Source organism: Eubalaena glacialis, chromosome 17 (genome assembly GCF_028564815.1).
Source record: "Eubalaena glacialis isolate mEubGla1 chromosome 17, mEubGla1.1.hap2.+ XY, whole genome shotgun sequence".
NCBI lineage: Eukaryota > Metazoa > Chordata > Mammalia > Artiodactyla > Balaenidae > Eubalaena > Eubalaena glacialis.
This window is the reverse complement of record NC_083732.1, coordinates 1,386,200-1,406,158: the sequence shown is the minus strand read 5'-3', so window position 1 is coordinate 1,406,158 and position 19,959 is coordinate 1,386,200. Positions and strand designations below refer to the sequence as shown.

At 39.6% G+C, this 19,959-nt stretch overlaps 1 pseudogene; it reads right to left on the bottom strand.

The window, feature by feature from the left end:
* Positions 1-16,186: 16,186 nt before the first annotated feature.
* LOC133077511 (U4 spliceosomal RNA) lies at positions 16,187-16,256 on the bottom strand (annotated as a pseudogene).
* Positions 16,257-19,959: the final 3,703 nt, after the last annotated feature.

The window sequence follows — 19,959 nt, the reverse complement described above, 5'->3', positions numbered from 1 at the left end:
TCTTCGGACTCTGAGGATGGGATTTGCAGAGGCACCTCAGTGTTGGGTGGGGGTGACAACAGCAAACTGCCTGGATTTTCCAGGACGGATAACATCTTCCTCATGTCAAGGCACCTGGCAGTGAGGGCAGAACAGCTGTCTCAAACCCACTGATGCGGGCAGAAGAGTCTTTGGTACATCCAAGGCAATCCATCTCCACCCAGAACTCAGTCTGACGAGGTAAATCTACCGAGATCAACTGTGAACTTGTTAGGGACTTATTCAGTCCTGCATTTGTTCTTCTTTTGGCATGTGTTTATTTCATTTCATTACTGGTTCCTTTTTTTTTTTTTACTGTGGTAAAATACGCATAACAAAATTTACCCTCTGAACCAGCATATGTATGCATTTATATTTATGTATAGTTGACATGCAATTTTTTAAACTTTTTATTTTATATTGGAGTATAGGTGATTAACAATGTTGTGTTAGTTTCAGATGTACAGCAAAGTGATTCATTATTGGTTCCTTTTATGCCATGTGAGTCATTAAAAAAATAAAAAGAACAAGAATCTGAAACCCAAAGGGATTTATAACCCATCAAAGTGGGATTAAAATTAAAGTAAAAACATCTAAACAATCAGCAGCTACAGAAAGAAACTTTAAACTTAAGAAGAATCTGATGAAAATACAGCTGCCATTGACCCCCCCTCTGAGGGAGTTTCGTGATTTGGGGAAAGACTGACCCTTCACATCCGGAATTGTGAAATCAGCTGCCCGTTAGTATCAGAAAGCCCACCAGAACCTTCATACTGTCCCACTGAAGTCCTTATCCCCCTCTTTTGTTAATTCAATACATAAACCTTACACTTGGGCTATTCTGTGAGTTACTCATTGCCGAGCAAACTTTGTCTTTTCTCCTCTTAATCTGTCTATTGTCAGTTAATTTGCAGAACCCTAATCACTAGGAAAAGGAAAAAGTATTTTTGCCAACAAATCTGTGACCAAAAAACACAGAAATTTAGTGCCAAAAAGATTGTAATAATAAGTTGCAGTTATAGAAAGGTAGTCTCTCAAAAATTCAGTCTTGTTGAAATTCATTTTCAAACGTAACATTCCGAAAATAAAAATTAAACTCTTAAAATGATTAAAATAATGGCTATTAAAAGTCAATAAATGTTAAGGATTCAATAATGAGAACTTGGTTAAAAACTGATAGTCAATAACAAAAATAGCTAAATATCAACAAAAATGTTTGTTTTAATTATTTTAAGTGGATTCCACAGCACATTGTTCCTTCAAGATGTTCTGTTAAAAAAAAAAAAAAAAAAAGTACATCTAAATAGAGTTGGCAAGCACTGTGGTCTATTTTTTTTCCTGAAGACTCACCTTGGTATATAAGGGGTTTAAGAAGTTCCACAATGAAGTATCCTGTTTAACTTTGCTTCCTCCAGTGTTTCCCAAAATTCTTGACCAAAGGACCCCTTTCTGGTTTTAACATAATACTTCCTTATACTATTTGTCAACTTGTAAATTTCATTTTTTACTCAGCTGTGCAAAAATGCTACCCTCTTGTGGTGAACCAAGCAGCACAAATGTCATAGTAATAATGAATGTCATTATTATGTAAGTGTTTTTATAAAATTGGATATGAGACATTTATTTTGAATCATCTTATATCCTGACAATTGTAGTGACATGTTGACAAAAACTGTTTCTGTTAATACACTTGGAAGATATTGAATACATAATTTTAGCTATTAAAGAAAACTTGGGAGGTAAAAGTCAAAGTTAAATCTGAAAAGGGCATCTTTAGAATGAGAGAGAAAGAAGGAGAGATGGGGGTTGGGGAAGGAATCTAAAAATCTCTGTCAATAAAAAGTAGAATTTAAGGAATTTGGGAGATTGAGAGGAGCCCCAAAATTATTTCTTGTATTTCAGAGAGGAAGAGAGTTTTGGTTCATATTCAAAAAATTCTAAGAAATTACAAAAAGATACATGTCTATATGTAAAGTTTGAGTAATACATATTTAAATAATATTAGAATTTAGAACTATGAGAAGTGTTTACATGTATATAAACCATCAGAGATGAGCTGAAGGCAATAAAATCTAGTCTGCATTGTCAATGACAGTAATAAATGCTGAGGAAACAACCAAGAAGACAGAATAAGATACTGTAACTCCTGCTTGTCGCTAAAGAAAATTGTTAATAATGTAAACTTCCCACTAGCAAAGGAGATTGAAACACTAATTTTTAAATATTCATATACAAAGAAATATTGTCCTCAGGTTGAAAAATTAACGGGAAAGAAATGTGATGTGACTTCAATAAATCAAAGGATTAAAAAAACTGAGGGACGTGGGGAGGGGCAGAATAGGGGTAGGGGATTAAGAGGTACAAACTATTAGGTACAAACAAAATAATCTACAGGGATATATTGTACAACACCGGGAATATAGCCAATATTTTATAATAACTATAAATGGCATATAAACTTTAAGAATTGTGAATCAAATCACTGTATTGGACACCTATAAATTATATAATATTGTACAGCAACTGTACTTCAATAAAAAAAGTAAACTGTAACAAGTAAAATAAAGTAAAATTAAAATTAAAATAAACAAAAACTATGGATATCTCAACAGCTCCTGAAAGAACTTAATGGAGGTTGAAACTCATGTTGATTAAAAAAGCATGACTACCAAGGATAGAATGATACATCCTCAAACTGATACTTAAAAATTAACTGAACTAATGGAGACATTCTAATAACTATCAGAATAAGCATATACATTCTATCAAAATAATGATTTAATACTGGCCTAGAATTTCAGGCAATACAATAGATTATGACATAGAAATAAAAGGCATATCCATCAGAAAGGAGGCACAATTATAAGTTGTAGATGATCACTGTTGTCCCAAATACCTTAAAAGAATTGTTTAAAAACCTTAGAATTAATCAATATAATTTGATCTGATATATTTATCTTCAATGAAAAGTTGAATTGGGTCATATACCAAAATTGCCAGGAAGAAAATGTAACGATAAAATGGTCTTATTGACAACAGAATAAGAGCCGATAAACACACTTGCAATAACTTTCTAAATATTGTCGAAACAGACATGAAGACAACTTTTAAAAGTAACTGCAAGAAATCGAACAAGTATACAGCATACCGTGCTCCATGAAGGTAAGTTTGAACATTGTGAGGACAGGTCAGTATTTCACACACCAGTTCACGTGATGGACACGATTCTTACAATCGCAGTCCTTGGTTTCTGGAATATTGCACCTGCTGTTTACACCACTGAGCTTTGGGGCTGTTTGTTACCACAGCACAGCCTGGCTTGTCCTCACTGATACAACGCCAGCAAAATTCAACATTGCAGACCAGTCTTTTCATGCAAAACTCTAATTATTCATTGTTTCTGATTACATTATATTTTATCATTCCTGCACATATTTTTCTCTTCATCTATCCCATAACTGTTCATGCTTTTCAAGGTTCTGTGCCATGTCTTTCTCTCAAATCATTCAATGGCTCTCATCATCATTTACAAGCAAAAAACTCTCCAATGTCTGCCTCGAGTTCTGAAAATTAAAAATATATATACAGAAATCCTCCCCCCCTCCCCCACACTCACAGGCACACAAATACAATTGCTTACTGAGAAAATTCTACTCTTCCACTTAGATGTCTGGTGGGCATTCCTGTTCTAAACTAAATTGACGACCTTACATCATCTGAAGATATTTTAGTTCACTCTCCCATATGACTCAAGTTTTAATGAGTTGACAATTCAACATGTATGCTCCACACACATGCTGTGCATATTTGAGGGTCACAGTCTGCTGAGAAGGACAGACTAATCTCAGTAACATCGATGTCTGTGCTCTGATGGTCACACCCCTGAGAAGAGAGCAGGTGGGGGTCATTTCAGATCCACAGATGAAAATAACTGAAGTTTACAGATGCTGAGAGATGAACTCGAGGACAGAGAGTAGCAAGTGCCAGTGTCAGAGCACAACAGAAGTCCAGCCATGCGGGTACTGCCATCCCCGCATCCCTGACAGGTGTGTCCCCGCCTCTGCAGGTTGTACCCTCCTTCCCAGCCCAGGGACTGGGGGCCTGTGATGATCTGGAGCAGAAGTAGGAGACAGGTTTTGTGATCCTGACATGCCACGACACCAAAAATTGTACATTAGAAGGTGAAATACTGATTTTCATGACATGGCCAGGGCTGGCACACATCTCTTCAAAACTAATACCTTTAGCAAGAAGAACCAAAATGAATCATGACTAAAATTGGGTTTCTTGATAATCCTCACAACCAGAAGGTAACTGGTTACGCTACAGAGATTAAAATGGAAATATAAGTAAATAAAACAGACGATGCATCTATTTTAGACATCTGCTATTTGATTGTATTTTCAATGAAATAATATTTTTCATACATAAAGTGTTGGTAGTAGATTCTTTACTATTTTGTTTGAAGGTCAAACCTAAATGAAATCGTATAGAAAAAACAGTATCAAATTGATTATTTGATTCTTTCAATACTTGAAAATTACGTATCTTTTGTCTTTTCAAAAGGACTTCAAGTTCCTTGTGGTTTGATTCTCGTGGGTGTGTACGTACAGGTGTGTGAGTGTAAATGCTACCCACTTACATTTACTACTACATTCGATCTGTATCAGTTGCATAAAGCATTCTTGTCTTATTAACTGAAAACACGATTCACAACAATTTATAGCATACTGGACTACCAAACCACACCAAAATTTACTGTATTACTCCTAAGTCTATCATGCAGTTAAATGGTGTGTGAGGGATTTTAATTTGAATTGAGGAGGCAGACTTTTTCTCTTGCACAGACACAATCCACGTCTTGGGATAATAATGTCTGTGCTAAAGACCCTATAGAGACCAGGGTCTTCAGTAGTTGTCAGACTCTCAAAATTAACGGTCAGTGACAGTACGCAGGCATGTCAGATACAAGTATTTTTGTGTGTCTATTAATTGGTGGAAAAGACGATTACAGCTCTACTTAATATGAGCAGTAATATTCCATTCCATGTTTGAACTTGGCTCATTCAAATTTTTTAATTTAATTTTGTAAAGGGTATAATATTGACTTTAGGAGATTTTTCATCAAAGAAAATAATAGCTTTTTTTCTCTGTTTAACTAGTATATATAAATTACCTGCAGAAAATTAATGACTCTGCCATTGCTAAACCTACAAATATTATATCTGCCTTTGACAAGTGACATTGGTAAAACTGGAGAAAATTAGCATCATGTCCATTTATCTTTATTGTACACTGTATATTTGATTCTCTCTCATTTGCAGAGCTTATGAGTCCAGGCTTGTGGCCCTTGAATCATTAGGCTGAAGGGTAAGTTAAGCAAACTTCTATTTCCTTTTCCCCACACGAGCCCACGAAGCCGGCTCGGGGTTCTTTAAAACACAGGAGCATGTGATTTGTAACTGGAAGGCCTTTCTGACGAAAGCATCTGCTCCCGTGGCACACAGAGCACTGTTGCCAAGGCACAGGGCACTTAGTGTCCTGCTAGGAAAAGCAGTTTTTCTCTTCGGCAGCTTCCTTTTCTATCTTGAGAAGGTTTTCAGGTGCAACCCGACTCTGACCCACCAGCCAATGTCAGACTGAGCATTCACCCCTCTTACTCTGTAGCTCTTTCTTCTAATTAGCTTTCATAATTTTCCCCAGTTGTTTTTTAAATTTTATTCGAAGCTTACCGTAACTGCACCATTTTCATTTAGTCCAAAATGCTCCCCGTGCTTCTCCAGACAGCCAAGGTGTGAAGCTCGTTCCTTCAATGCAGGGAGTCATCCGTCAGGTCAGTCTGTCAAACGCAAAGGTAAGGGGTCAATAAAATAGACTCGAAAAATTCCATGACTTCGTAAAGTTACTGAATGAAAAGGGATTCTCGAATGAATGTAACATATAAGAATACCACCGCGATTTATTTTCGTTACTGACAAGTTTACTCTTTCCCTCTGATACTCAGAGGTCATGATCTCTGCTGGATCCCGATTTTCTTTACAAAGGTCAGAACCCGGTGCTGCTTCTTCCACTTCCGTCATAGCCGCAGCCAGAAAGCCGGCGTGACCGAGCCCTCGGTGCCAGGACCCTTCTCGGTGCTCTGCTTGTGTTACCTTATCTGGACCTGTGAGCTCACCCTGGACAGAGAGAAAGCAGGCTCTTTGGGGGCCAGGGGGTGGAGCTGCTCCGTGCCACACCTGGTGCAGGTGGAGCAGGGGCAGGGCCAAGGGGGGGGTCCTCTCCCAACCTCAGAAATCAAAGAATGAGAGTAAAAGTACCAACGCCAGCTCTAGCAATAGGATTGCTTCAAAGAACTATTATCAGCACTATCGTTGTCATTACTATTTTGCAGCTCTGTTTTTTTCTTAGCTTTGATCCCACTAGGATTATGCAGCCAAATACTCCACCCGTTCTGGATAAGCTGCATTCAAAGTATGTGAGTGATTTAACAACCCCGTCTGCTGCAGCAGGAATGAGGATATATTCAAAGAAACAGAATCGCCAATAAATCATTTGGGACCAATTGAATTCCCTATATATAGAACTACATTGAAAAGGGTTAAATATACCATATACATACACACTAAATATATGAAATTTGTCTATACACAGAAACATGCATTAAAGACAAAACAGTAACACAAACACTTCAAAATAATCATAAGTCTGTCTTATAGCATTTCAAGTTAATTAGAAACAATCAAATAAAAAGAAGCTGAGAACTGGACAAGCGTTATGAAGAGGCAGTTCACAGAGAACGGCTCTCAAACGGCAGATACAATAGTAAAAAGTTGCTCAATTTCATTATACACAGAATATTAGACAGTAAGATTGTAATGAGCCAACATTTTCTATTGTTGACATAAATGAACCCCTTAAGAATAGTAATTGTTGGTGATAGTAAAGGGAAAAAATGGGTATTTCTGCCTGTGGTGTAAATTGGAATATCACTTTGAAGGACAATTTGGAAGAAGGCAGTAAAACTGAAACTGGACATATCCTAAAACTCCACAGTTATAATTCTAGTGTCTACCTTAGAGCCACCCTGCGGAAGGATGAGGGTGCACGGGAATCCAGAGGCTGTTTGTTGCAGCAATAAGAACAAAAAAGTAAAGAAGTAAGTGATCAACTAGTAAAGAGTTGGCCACTATGCAGATGGGTAAATGAAACGTGGTGCATTGATATACTGGAGCATTAGACGTATAGTAAAGCAAAACACGCCACACACACACACACACACACACATACACACACACACACATACACACACACACACGCCTTTTTCTGGGGAAAAATAAGTAGAATAAAAGAGTTGAAGTAATATAGGCGTAATTGATTGGTATTTGTTTGGTTTGTTGGACCTTATTTTGCATCCTTCAATTAGTCAAAAAGGTATTTTACTGTATATCTTTTAAAATATGATTTAAATATATGGTTGTGGTATTAAAAATATAAATAAATACAGTGTCTCTCCATTAATTTCATTATCTCAGTTCAAAATAAAGGAACATTTATATAAGGCAATGACAATTCCCTAAAGAATAAAAATTCCTTCTTTGGGTATGTCTTTAAACTCATCCCCGGTCAATGACAAGAATATATCACATGAAAAGATGACAGATTCATTGCTATGTAAGTGCAAATATGCAGCACTGGCTTAGGGAGGGTTCAGAGGGTAGAAAAGGAGCAGCTACCACAGACTGGAAGCAGCAGGTGTGTCTACGCAGCGTGGAAACACGGGGTAATCTGTTGCTGAAATAACCAGAGCAAGGCCGCCCACCTGCTGTGAGGATATTCTTTCTATAAGCTTGGAAACGTGGCTGGAAAGAGTGAGAGTCCTTGTGTGTGCGGCAAACATAGGCCATTTCTAAAAACACACTGCAAGAGAGAAATGAACTCCAGCAAGGATAGGGCAGCTTTCATAAAGCAACGGATAAGACTAAAGAGAGTGCGAAGAACGGGACAGGCCCTGTCCTAGATTCCAGACTGAAAGAAATAAGTCCGTCAAGATCTCTCTCAGTGATAAAAGCCCAGCACCCAGTTGAATAAAGAGACAGTCTTGCAGGGATTATAAGACAAATATGCTTCTGCAGTGATGGTGCTTGTATCCTCATGGGAGAGGGAAGCAAAGTCAAGTAAACAAGTTGATGCTAAGTATTAGTGAGTCATCTGAAATGGGCTGCAGCCTGGGCGTCTTTGGAGAGCTTCTCTAGACGCCTCTGAGCTAAGAGTAAAAATGAGGACACACATACAACAAGGTTAGAGAAACGTTTCCCTGGAAGAAAGAAGATTAGGTGCAAAGGGAAAAGGGGCCGCAGTGGCCTGAGAGAAGTGAGGTGGGACGGGAGGGTCGTGAGTCACACATTGCTGGGTGGCCCTGGCCGCCCAGGAACTTTACTTTGTGATACAGAAAGAGCAGCACATCCTACACGAAGTGGAGGCAGTCCTGAGATCTCAGAGGAGACACCCAAACACAGTCTCGGGAACCGGTCAGAACAGAATTTGCGCTCTCCAAATGTATTAACAAATATTGACAGCAGCATACCTGGTACCTGGAGCTTTGTTATGACCATTTCACAGGGACTCAGGGAAGAAGAGATCATTTTATTTTTTTAAATTAAAAAAAAATTTATTTTATATTGGAGTATAGTTGATTTACAATGTTGTGTTTCAGGTGTACAACAAAGTGATTCAGTTATACATATACACGTATCTATTCTTTTTCAAATTCTTTTCCTATTTAGGTTGTTACATAATATTGAGCAGAGTTCCCTGTGCTGTACAGATGGTCCTTGTTGTCTATTTTATGTGCAGTAGGGTGTGTACGTTCACCCTAACTTCCTAATTTAGCCCTCTCTCATCCCTTTTCCCCTTTGGTACCATAAATTTGTTTTCTGTGTCTGTAAGTCTGTTTCTGTTTTGTAAGTAAGTTCAGCTGTATCATTTTTTTAGATTCCACGTATAAGTGGTATCATGTGATATTTCTCTTTCTCTGTCTGCTGAGATGACTTTACTTCCCGTGGATCACGTCTGAGCATCAGAGCCCCATCCAGTCCCACGCGGCCTGAGTCATAACGACTTTATGTTCAGACTCATCTGTAGAAACCGGTGAAGGAAACTCAAGGCCGAAAATTGCTCAAGAGAATCAATAAGACATTTGCTCTGTGAGTAAAAGATAACGTTATTAGACATAAAATTAGGGTGGAGGCATAAACCTGAGTGAGAGCCTCCTTGGTCCCTTTCCTTTGGTGGCTGAGTCGCGACTTTGATATCCAGTAGATGCTCGGGAAGCAGATTAGTTGAATGGGGGGGGGGGCGAGGAGGGGACAAGCAGAAATAACGCCTTAACGCCAGGCACTGCTTCCATCAGACACAGCCCAGGCCCGGCGCCTTCTCTGCCTGTGTCCTTCCCCCTCCCTCCCTGACAACCCTGCCCACAGGTGACCCGGGGGCAGATCCCTGGGAAGAAACGGGTGATAATTCTGGTGAACTGAAAACCAGCTTTTTTCCCCTTTGGACCACAAGTTTCACTCTCACCAGGCCCCAAAGTGTCAGATCCACTAGTACGTTCCTGGGTGCCTGTTTCATTTCCTGCACAGGCGGCTTTTCTGTGTCAGGACCAGCAGGTTCCCTGGCAGGAGGGCGGTGCAGGCGGCCGGGCGAGTTCCCCGCCTGGTGCCAGCTTCCTCATCCTCAAATGCCCGCCAGACCTTTCCTCTGTGGAACCACAGGTGATGCCAGGTCATCCTCTGGAGACACACGGCTTCTCTTCCACGGCTGGCACTCTTAATACCGCCTCTGCATTGTGATGTTGATAGGTGATGCCATTTCTTTATCATAATCCACAATTTTAGCTACACATAATCAATCTTACTCTAAAGATATATTTACAAGTTTTCAAGGAAAAAACACTTAAGTGGTTTAACTTCTGCAGAGATATTTTTAAGCATCTTGAGTCATTAACGGTTGCACTTACCTTCTAGTAATTTCAGAGTGGTGTGCACACAGCTACTATAAATAATAAATGGATGGGGGATAATGGCTACTCTTTTGAAACTGTAAGTGATATACTTTTGGAGGCATAAGTTTATTTTTATAACAGCTTTTTGGATCAATGCTATGAATACATGATCCTGGAATATCAAATATTTATCACAGAGTTGCTATCATTGTTTTTTAATGTGACCCAGCACATCCGGGGAAAATGCCAGGCTGATTATGTCCGGACATAAAGTGAGTAATGCATTCTGAATGAGGCAATAGCAATTAGACGTGAAGACACATAGATGCATGACAGTAAACAATGGTAGAATTTAAAAAAATCTTATGTTACATTCTGGCTTGGCAGCAGATTAAAGAGCTTAATTGTTTTATTCATTACAATTTCACAGAATTGAAGACATTTGCCTAATATTTAGGATGTTAATGGAGCCATTCATCTAACAAAGAGAAATTATGTGTATATATATATATACACTTGAGTATATTTGAAGAAACCAAGCCATATTAAATTGAGGGGAAAATATTCTTCTCCAAACATCTTCTAAGCCTCTCAAAGTAATCTAAATCCTGAAACATAGATTATATTCCTCCTTTGGATTTTTTTGCCTGTGAAGGGAAATTCTTGAAACTTGGAGAACAGTTTTCCAATGAGAAGAATATACGGTCCTGATCCTGTACAGTGTTTAATTTGTTAAACAAGTATTTATTATACAGTCCTCATTTGGGAAATATTTATTGTGGGAATTTGGGCGAATCACTTAGTGGCTCAGGTGCCAAGCTGTATTTGTGTGTGGAGTTGTCACATGAAGAGATCATCATGGCCTTGACCTTCTCCACTTGGCTGCCATGGGGGTCAGAGGAGCTAAGTTGCATGCAGCTCCCATAAACCTGAACTCTTTTATGAATCAACACCTTCTTGATGCAGAGTATAAGGAACAATTTTTCCTGTCTTCTCTATAAAAATAAAATATTTACATTAATTTCTTTTTAAAAAATTTATTTTATTTATTTTTGGCTGCTTTGGGTTGTCGTTGTTGTGTGTGGGGCTTTCTCTAGTTGTAGTGAGCGGGGGCCACTCTTTTGTGGTGCACGGGCTTCTCATTGTGGTCGCCTCTCTCGTTGCAGAGCACGGGCTCTAGGTGCGCGGGCTTCAGTAATGGTGGCTCACGGGCTCAGTAGTTGTGGCTCACAGGCTCTAGAGCACAGGCTCAGTAGTTGTGGTGCACGGGCTTCGTTGCTCCACGGCATGTGGGATATTCCCGGGCCAGGGCTTGAACCCGTGTCCCCTGCATTGGCAGGTGGATTCTTAACCACTGCGCCATCAGGGAAGCCCTACATTACTTTCTGAGCAATTCAGAATGATGGATTTAAGAACCCCAACAATGTGTTTTGGGATTTTATTAAGTAGAAAGTGTAAAAGCTGAATAAGGAAATGGTCACACTTACATCTGATATTTATTGACAGAATAGTGTGACTAGTTGAAAAGCTGAAAAGTTTTTTAAGCCAAATGTTTCATTTCAACAGCACTAAAAACACAAAAACTCTAAACACACTAGTCTCCCCCACTAAAAACTTCATCTGATCTGCTGATAACGTCTTTCTTAAATCAGCACTTGTTCAAAGTGTGAGATAAGCCTCAGGATCCAGAGAATTAGGGTGAAAAAACAGATGATAATTATCCTGGATTTTATATGGATATGGTGGGTGTATCTGGATTACAATGGAAGAGAACACATGGTGGACAATGAAACACGGGAGATCAAAGGAGCAAATCGAGGCATAAACGTGGGAAGTTCAGGGGAGAGAAGAGGGGTCACTGGTGGGTCCTGGGACGTGGGCTCTGAGTGAGGAGAGGAGGTCACATGGGGAACCCGCATGAGGTCAGAGTATCAGGGGCAAGTGAAGGGGTAACAGGGAAGAGCCAAATCTGACTCCATGTTGGATCTGTTTCTTTTACTTTAAGTTTCACTCTCCGCTGTTTTTGTTCACTGAGAGGATACTGTCTCTACAGAATGGCCTGCCTCGGGGAACCCTGGCCCTCTGCCTGAATGTTAAACCAAAGTGCCTTTGTTCAGGGAAACATCCAGACCTTGTCCACCTGTGGATGGCTGCAAGAAAGAAGAAACTAACACATCCCCTCCCCGAGGCTGGCCATTCCAGGGGATACTTGCAAAACTTACGGCCTTTTTACTTTGCATCCTCATCTCCTCCCCCTCTCTGTGCTATCAAAGAAACTGGCATCCAAACCCCGAGAAGATGGTATTTTGAGACTTTAGTCTGCCATCTTCTTGGTCGCAGGCTTTCTGAATAAAGTTGTGTTCCTTGCCTCAACACCTCGTCTCCGATTTATTGGCCTGTCGTGCAGCGAGCGGAGCGAGCTTGGACTCGGTAATAAAGGGACAGGTGTACGAGAGCCCCAGGTGTGCAGCAGGGGATCTGCACCAAGAAGAAGAATAAAAAGACGACGCCCTCACACGTGTCTTAGTCTAGGGGTACTTCCGTGTGTGGCTCTGGTGACCAGGCACATAGAAGTCATGGGTCTCTAAGCATAAGTTCAAAGGGAAACTTGCTGATTGAAGTTAAGATCTCCTGTGTCACGAAAGAACCAAAGTGGTGGATGAGTGGGTTTAATATTGTCTGAAATGAATTCCAGGTAGATTGTCATGAAAAGACATGAATATAGAGGGTAGTAAGGGAGCAAACTTGGAGATGTAAACCATCCCCTCGTACACTCAGCCTGCACACAACTTACTTTGCATTGGTGTGACTTTGCTGTTAGACTGTCTTCAACGGCACTTCTTTCCAGAAACCGTAACTCTAGCAAATGGTTTGACTGTTCATTCCAGTAACTTGCAGCAAGACCCATAAAACTCTTCAAGGGAAGCATCAGTAGGCAATTTGTGCCTTTTAAGACTTTGAATCTCTCATCTCAGAGACCTGGCTTTTCTGTTTCCACCAATCCTCGACTGTAGTATCATGGTCCTTACCCAACCCTAATCAAGTGACCCCTGTGAAGGGTGTGCTGTAAATCAGACTTTCAATTCTCAATGAATTCTGCACTTAACCTTCCCACTCTGAGGCTCTCACCACGCTCTGTGGGATGGTGTTCTCCTTTACGGCAGGAAATAGAATCATAACCTCAGCTGTGTCTCATCTGCAGGTCATGCTGGTGATACTTAGGGTGGCAGGTTTGACAAGTGTCTGGAGGTCTCACACAAGCCTCAGTAAAAAGACTTTATTGTAGAACAACATTTATTGAATCTAATTTCACAATGCTCATTTTATTTCTTCTTCCTGGAAATAAGACTTTTGTGAAAACAGGAGTTTTATTGCTTTATTTACTTATATTGGTAGAAAAACATTTGGTAAATCTTTTATTAAATCAAAACCTGGTTACAAGAAAACATCACCCATCTCACATCTTTAAGTACCTGGAAGTGAAAATTTTAGCAGTCAAGAACTACGGAACATCTGAAATCCTACTTGTGGCTATAGTTGCAAAAATGGAGCCTGGCTTTAAAATATTTGTCATTAAAAGAGACTGAGTTATTCAACGTGGTACATATGAGAAAACAGTTTCTGCATGTATGGTACCAGCTTCTTCCTAGAACACTATATAACTGAAATCTTTAAAACAATAAAATGTTTTTTATAATGATCCTTGTCATTAGAAACAAGGTAGAGACGTGTGTGTGTGTATACTAAATCACAGGTGGCCTGTCTTAAACACATATCCACCTAAAAATATAGCCTAAAAATATATCAAACACCATCGAAAAGAAATATAGGAGGAAATAGACAAATAATAAATTCATGATGATGTTAACTCACCCTTACAAGAAAGACATCAGTTGGGCAAACCACCATTAGAGATATTGGAGACTAAGTAAGATGAATATTATATTCAAGCTATTAGATTTCGGAGAACACATATTCTTTTTGAGCAGAATGGAATATTTACAAGAATATCTCTATGGCTGTTATAGAACATAGGGACTCTCAACAGATTCCAAAGAATCAGTGTTCAGGGCCATAATGCTTATGTGTGAAATCTAAAAAAACTGAACTCAGGAACAGAAAATTAATTTTTGGTTGTCGAAGGTGGTGGGTGGGGAAACAGTGAACATAGCCAAGGAAGTGGTGAAAAGATGCAATAAAATTAAACATTAACAACAAAGTAAAACTGAACAAATTCAAGAGGTTTGAACCTAAATAGCATTTTATTAAGTCACCTTGAGTTAACAGAATCAAGAAGAATATTTGAAATATAACCACGGAATAATAATGAAAATTCTACACGTTAAAATGTAACTTAGAACAAAATTAGTACTTTTGAATATAGTTATTACGAAACTTAAAATGATTGTACTGTCTTTGTGGGTTTAATATGCCACAAAGAAAATCCTGAATTACTTATAGTTGATTTTTTAGTTCTCATGGAATATTTGAAAATATAGGGTTAAAACAAAAAAGAGAAAAATAATTGCAGATGCTGGCATTGAGGAACTCATGCACGTCACTGTTTAGTAGAGATTTAATTCTCCTTAGAGCTAAATCACAGGGCAAACTACCTGAGATCCACTTTTATAATTCACGTTAGTAACGAGGACTACCACAGCTGAATTTGTTACACTATCTTTCTCTCTTTCTCTCTCCCTCTCTCTCTCTCTCTCTGTCTCTGTATATATCTTCTATCTATCTATCTATCTATCTATCTATCTATCTATCCATCTATCTTATGTTATCTATCTATCTATCTATCCATCTATCCATCTATCTATTTTATGTTATCTATCTATCTATCATCTATGTATCTACCTCTCATCTGCCTGTTTCCAACATCTGTTATCTATCTCTCAAACTACCTATCATCTATCTACCTATCTATCTATCTACATAAAGAATATCTACGTGTTCTTTATTTGTGCAGCTTATGTAACTTATTGGGAAATTCAAAGTGGTTTTATTCAGAGCCCGGTTTGAATTTCAGCTGTTTCACCAATTTGCTGCATGAGTTTGCACTAATTGCTAATCTGTACAATTCAGATTTCCCACCTTCATTTCAAATGAAGATTTCAGTTTAACTCATTTACTGAGATGCCAGGAGTAATAACTAAGGCAGGATGCTGTACCTCTCTCATTAAAAACAATCTCTACATCAATGTCAGAGGTCACCATAATCCTCAGTATTTATCCTTTTCACCAAAAAAAAAAAAAAACAAAAAACAGCCAAAGGTCATTTGTTTTATCTCAGTTTTAGAAAGACCTCTAGTATTTGTGGGGAAAACCATAAAATATGGATAGGTATTCAAGCCACCCCTTGAGGTGTACAACAACTGCACAGAACCTAGTAAATGGAGAGGAATCCGGTACAGCCAGCTGACTGGGAACAGGCACGCACGACACTGAAGAGCCGGGCTGGGCTGGGACGCTGGAAAACCAGTCAACGCCACCCTGGAGAGCTGATAAGTGAAAACCTGTCAGAAAGATCTAAACAAAGGTGTGTGCTTCTTTGGTTCCAAGCCTCACCCATTTCGGACGAGACGCGCTCACTTGTGGGGCTGCTGAATCTTCCCAGCATCGTGGCCATCAGCTGCCTTTCTCCTCTCTGGGCAGCTGTCGTCTCTGGGGTAGGAAACGCCTCCTCCCCACCGCTCCGGCTGAATTTCTTTGTCCCATGATCTTTGGAGCAAAGACCTTTATCAGTGATGCCTCTCTCTGTCAAATGCATGACTGGGTCAATTTTTATTTGTGCCAAGAGAAGCCCTCTGTGACCTTCTCAGTTTGGGTTATGTTCTTTGTATGATGGACTTTGAATTCACTATGAAAACATCTACTTTATATGTAATTAAGTGAATACTCAAATTATAGGATATAAAAGTAGACCAAAGAGAACAAGAAGAAGTACATTTTCAGAATCAGCATGAAACTTCTGTACAAAGTTCCTCCAGGGCTAGAAAAGATTGGTAGAGAGTTTACCAAAGGTGTCCTACGTTTCTCTGAATCTGTAGAAGGAGAAAATCACCTTGGAATTCTCCCTCCCTCCCCCCTCACCTCCTTCACCTCCCCCTTTGCTTCCTTCTCTCTCTCTCTGTCTGTCTCTTTTTGTTTCTTCCTTGATTCCTGTCTTTTCAATTAGCAATAATCGCACCTCGGATAAACCTCACTGGCTACTATCCTGCCACTGCACAAAGCTTGAAGAAGAGTCACACTTGTGTGTTCACCTTTAATTTTGCGGATTTGAGTTGGGTAGGATGGCACAGGTCTTCACCCCTGGGCAGAGCTGCTTTGCCTAAGAGCCCTTAGGGGGCAGAGCAGGGATGGTGGACATAGCATACCGGAAGGTGGTTCTAGGAACATTTGGGGGAAAAAAGAGGCGGGACCCTGACTCTTTCCATTGTGAGGTTCAGTGTTATCGGAACACGTCCTCATTTTGCTGGCAGGAAAGGGTCCTAAGGTGCAATTCATCGTGATACGAAGAAGTGTCAGACTTAAAACTGAGGCATGTGTAGAGCAGAGGTATTTCCGTGGCAGTATCTGTATTTGGCAACCACAGGTCTATCCATCTGCACAGTAGTTATGCTTTCAAAACATCATGGGGACAGTGGTTGAACACAGACCCAGGCCCAGGCTTCCAGCAGGTGTGGAGAAGGGCACTGCTTGTCCCCAGGCCCTGCCAGGGATGAGGGCTCAGGCCCCCCAGGCTGTTCCCGTCTGACCCTCCACCCACGGCCACGGGCTGCCTTCTCTTTCAGGCCAAAGAAACACCTCCAGTTTTCCATATGTTTCTCAGTTCACTCCCTTTTCCTCTCTAGTTTCTTGGGGGTTGGTCAGAGCCATCAAAACCCAAGACAGACAAGCTAGCAGAACTCCTAGGTATTTATAGCCCAGAAACGCTGAAGCATGCAGAAAAAGCACCTACACACAGGATATTCTTGGCTGCATTGCGGTGCTGGCAAATTATGTGAAACAACATTAATGCCCATCAATCAGGAACTAATTAAATAAATTATGTTACGATCCATATAATGCCACTTAAAAAGAATGAGGCTGTTCTGTATATGGTAATAAGGAAAGATACACAAGATACATTGTCAGGCACACAACCAAAGTGGAGAACCAAGTGTGCAGCAAATGACCATTTGTATGGGGAATCAGAGGAGAAAGGAAGCCATGATTAGGGAACAGGGAATAGGAAAAGGCTTATTTTCAGCACATTGTGCCTTGTGGATATTACATAATACACACAATGTAATACATACACATGCACAAAATATATCCACTTACTTTTTTAGTAATGAATTAAACAAGTAAACATCACCAAAAGCAAGTAACTTTATAAAAATAACACCAATGGAATGGCTTGAATCAATGAAGTCTAAATTTCTGCCTAACCACTAACATAAACTATATCACAGAATAAAATAATAAATCAAGATCATGCAAAGTCTAGTTCTGCAGTCGAGGACGGTGCATTAATCATTCTGATTTTCTAGAGCATAAATAAGTACGTTCCTTTACCGACATAGTGAATGATACATTTATAACTTATAGGGATTAATAATCCCCAAAGCTGCCTTGTTAGCTACACAGCGTGCTCCAGGCACTGCGAGAACGGGTTTAATACACTCATTTTCTACTCTTAGGCACACTTGCAGATTCCATTAATGTTGAAAATGTGCACTGAATTTCTGTGTTAAGAAGCTTTTTTAAAATGCAAGGAGTTATTGAGATTTGCTTTAGAATTAGTAAATACCCAAGAAAATTAGCATTTATATGACATTTTATGCCATTAAGGAGATTTGCAAATATTAACCTCTTAATCTTTTCCAAACATCTTTCTAATCCCAATTGCAGGCAGTATTAGTAAAATGAGTTTACAAGAACAGGAAAGTAAACAAGAGTCTGTGTAATCATATATATACACCACTTTACTTAAGCATGGATAATTCTTTTTTTTTTTTAACATCTTTATTGGGGTATAATTGCTTTACAATGGTGTGTTAATTTAATTTCTGCTTTATAACAAAGTGAATCACCTATACATATACATACATCCCCATATCTCCTCCCTCTTGTGTCTCCTTTCCCTCCTCCCTATCCCACCCCTCTAGGTGGTCACAAAGCACCCAGCTGATCTCCCTGTGCTATGCGGCTGCTTTCCACTAGCTATCTATTTTACATTTGGTAGTGTATATATGTCCATGCCACTCTCTCACTTCGTCCCAGCTTACCCTTCCCCCTCCCCGTGTCCTCAAATCCATTCTCTACGTCTGCGTCTTTATTCCTGTCCTGCCCCTAGGTTCTTCAGAACCATTTTTTTTTTTTTTTAAGATTCCATATATATGTGTTAGCATACGGTATTTGTTTTTCTCTTTCTGACTTACTTCACTCTGTATGACAGACTCTAGGTCCATCCACCTCACTACAAATAACTCAATTTCATTTCCTTTTGTGGCTGAGTAATATTCCATTGTATATATGTGCCACATCTTCTTTAAGCATGGATAATTCTTGAAGGTTATTCATACAAAAGTTGTTTTCTTGTTTAATTTTGTCTTTTTTTTGTTTCATACACTATGGGATAGATTAGTTTTGAATGTTTATGAATATTTTATTCAGTTACATACTGATTAATATCAGGATGTTTAGTGGTTTGAAAAAGTATAATATCAAACTGAAGTACGTTTTCTTTTCCATTGTAGATACTCTTTACAACCATCATTCAGTGGATGAGCAGGAAACTAGCCACAACAGAAACATTTCTGCAGCATTTTGCATTTCTTTACCAGTGTCCCTGTATTCGTTCTAAATAAAATTCAGTGGTCTCGTCCTTCTTTATTTCCTGCAATAGAAATTAAAGTAGAGATAAGCTAGGCAAGCATAAAAGTTTAATGACTTAGTGGGAGGAGATCAAAGATTCCTGCACCCAAAGCTGGGACATATATTTCTAAAGAACTTAATGTACTAATTTGTTAACAAAACAAACAATTTTATACTATGTATTATTATTACATCCAGGACACATACCCCATTACTATTCTCCCTGTTTTTATCTGTAATTTATTCACAAAACTAAGATGTTGTATTTTGAGATTTTTAAAAATATCTGTAAACAGCTTTACTCTGATATTTTGACATGTGATAAACAGGACAATTTCCTAAATTTTGACATAAGTAAACACCGTGAGTTCATCATCACCATCACGATGATGAACACACTTATCACCCCCAAAATTCTCATTGTCATGATGACTTTCAATAAAGCTGCTCTGAACATTCACATACAAGACCTTTTGTGGCTCTGGACTTCCATTTCTCTTGGGAAAATACATAAGAGTGGGTGGCTGGCTCCCGTGGTAGGTGGCTTACTTTCCTAGGGCAGCTGTAACAAACCCCCAGAGAGCCAGTGCCTTAAAACAACAAAAATGTACTTTCTCAGAGTTCTCAGGCTGGAAGTGCAAAGTCGAGGCGTCTCAGAGGCTCTGGGGAGGACCCTTCTGGCCCCTCCCACTCCTGCTGTCCCTCAGCATCCCGTGCCCTGCGTCCACACCCCCAGTCTCTGCTTCCGCGGTCCTTCTTCCTCCTCCCTGCTTCCGTCTCCTAAGGATGCTGACATCAGCCGCGACCCTCCTGGGTTACCCAGGACGTGCTCCGTTCCTCAAGGTCCTGAGTAACCTTAGTTCCTCCAGGTCCTGAGGATTTTGCCTTGTAAGGTCATATTCACCAGTTCCTGGGATTAGGATGGGGACATATGTTTTGGGGGGCCGCCATCCAATCCGCTACGACAGGTGTGTGTTCAACATTTTATGAAATTGCTAAACTGTCTTCCAAAACGACTGTGTTCTCATTTCCCAACAAGAGTGTATGAGAATTTCAGTTGCACCCCGTCATCCTCC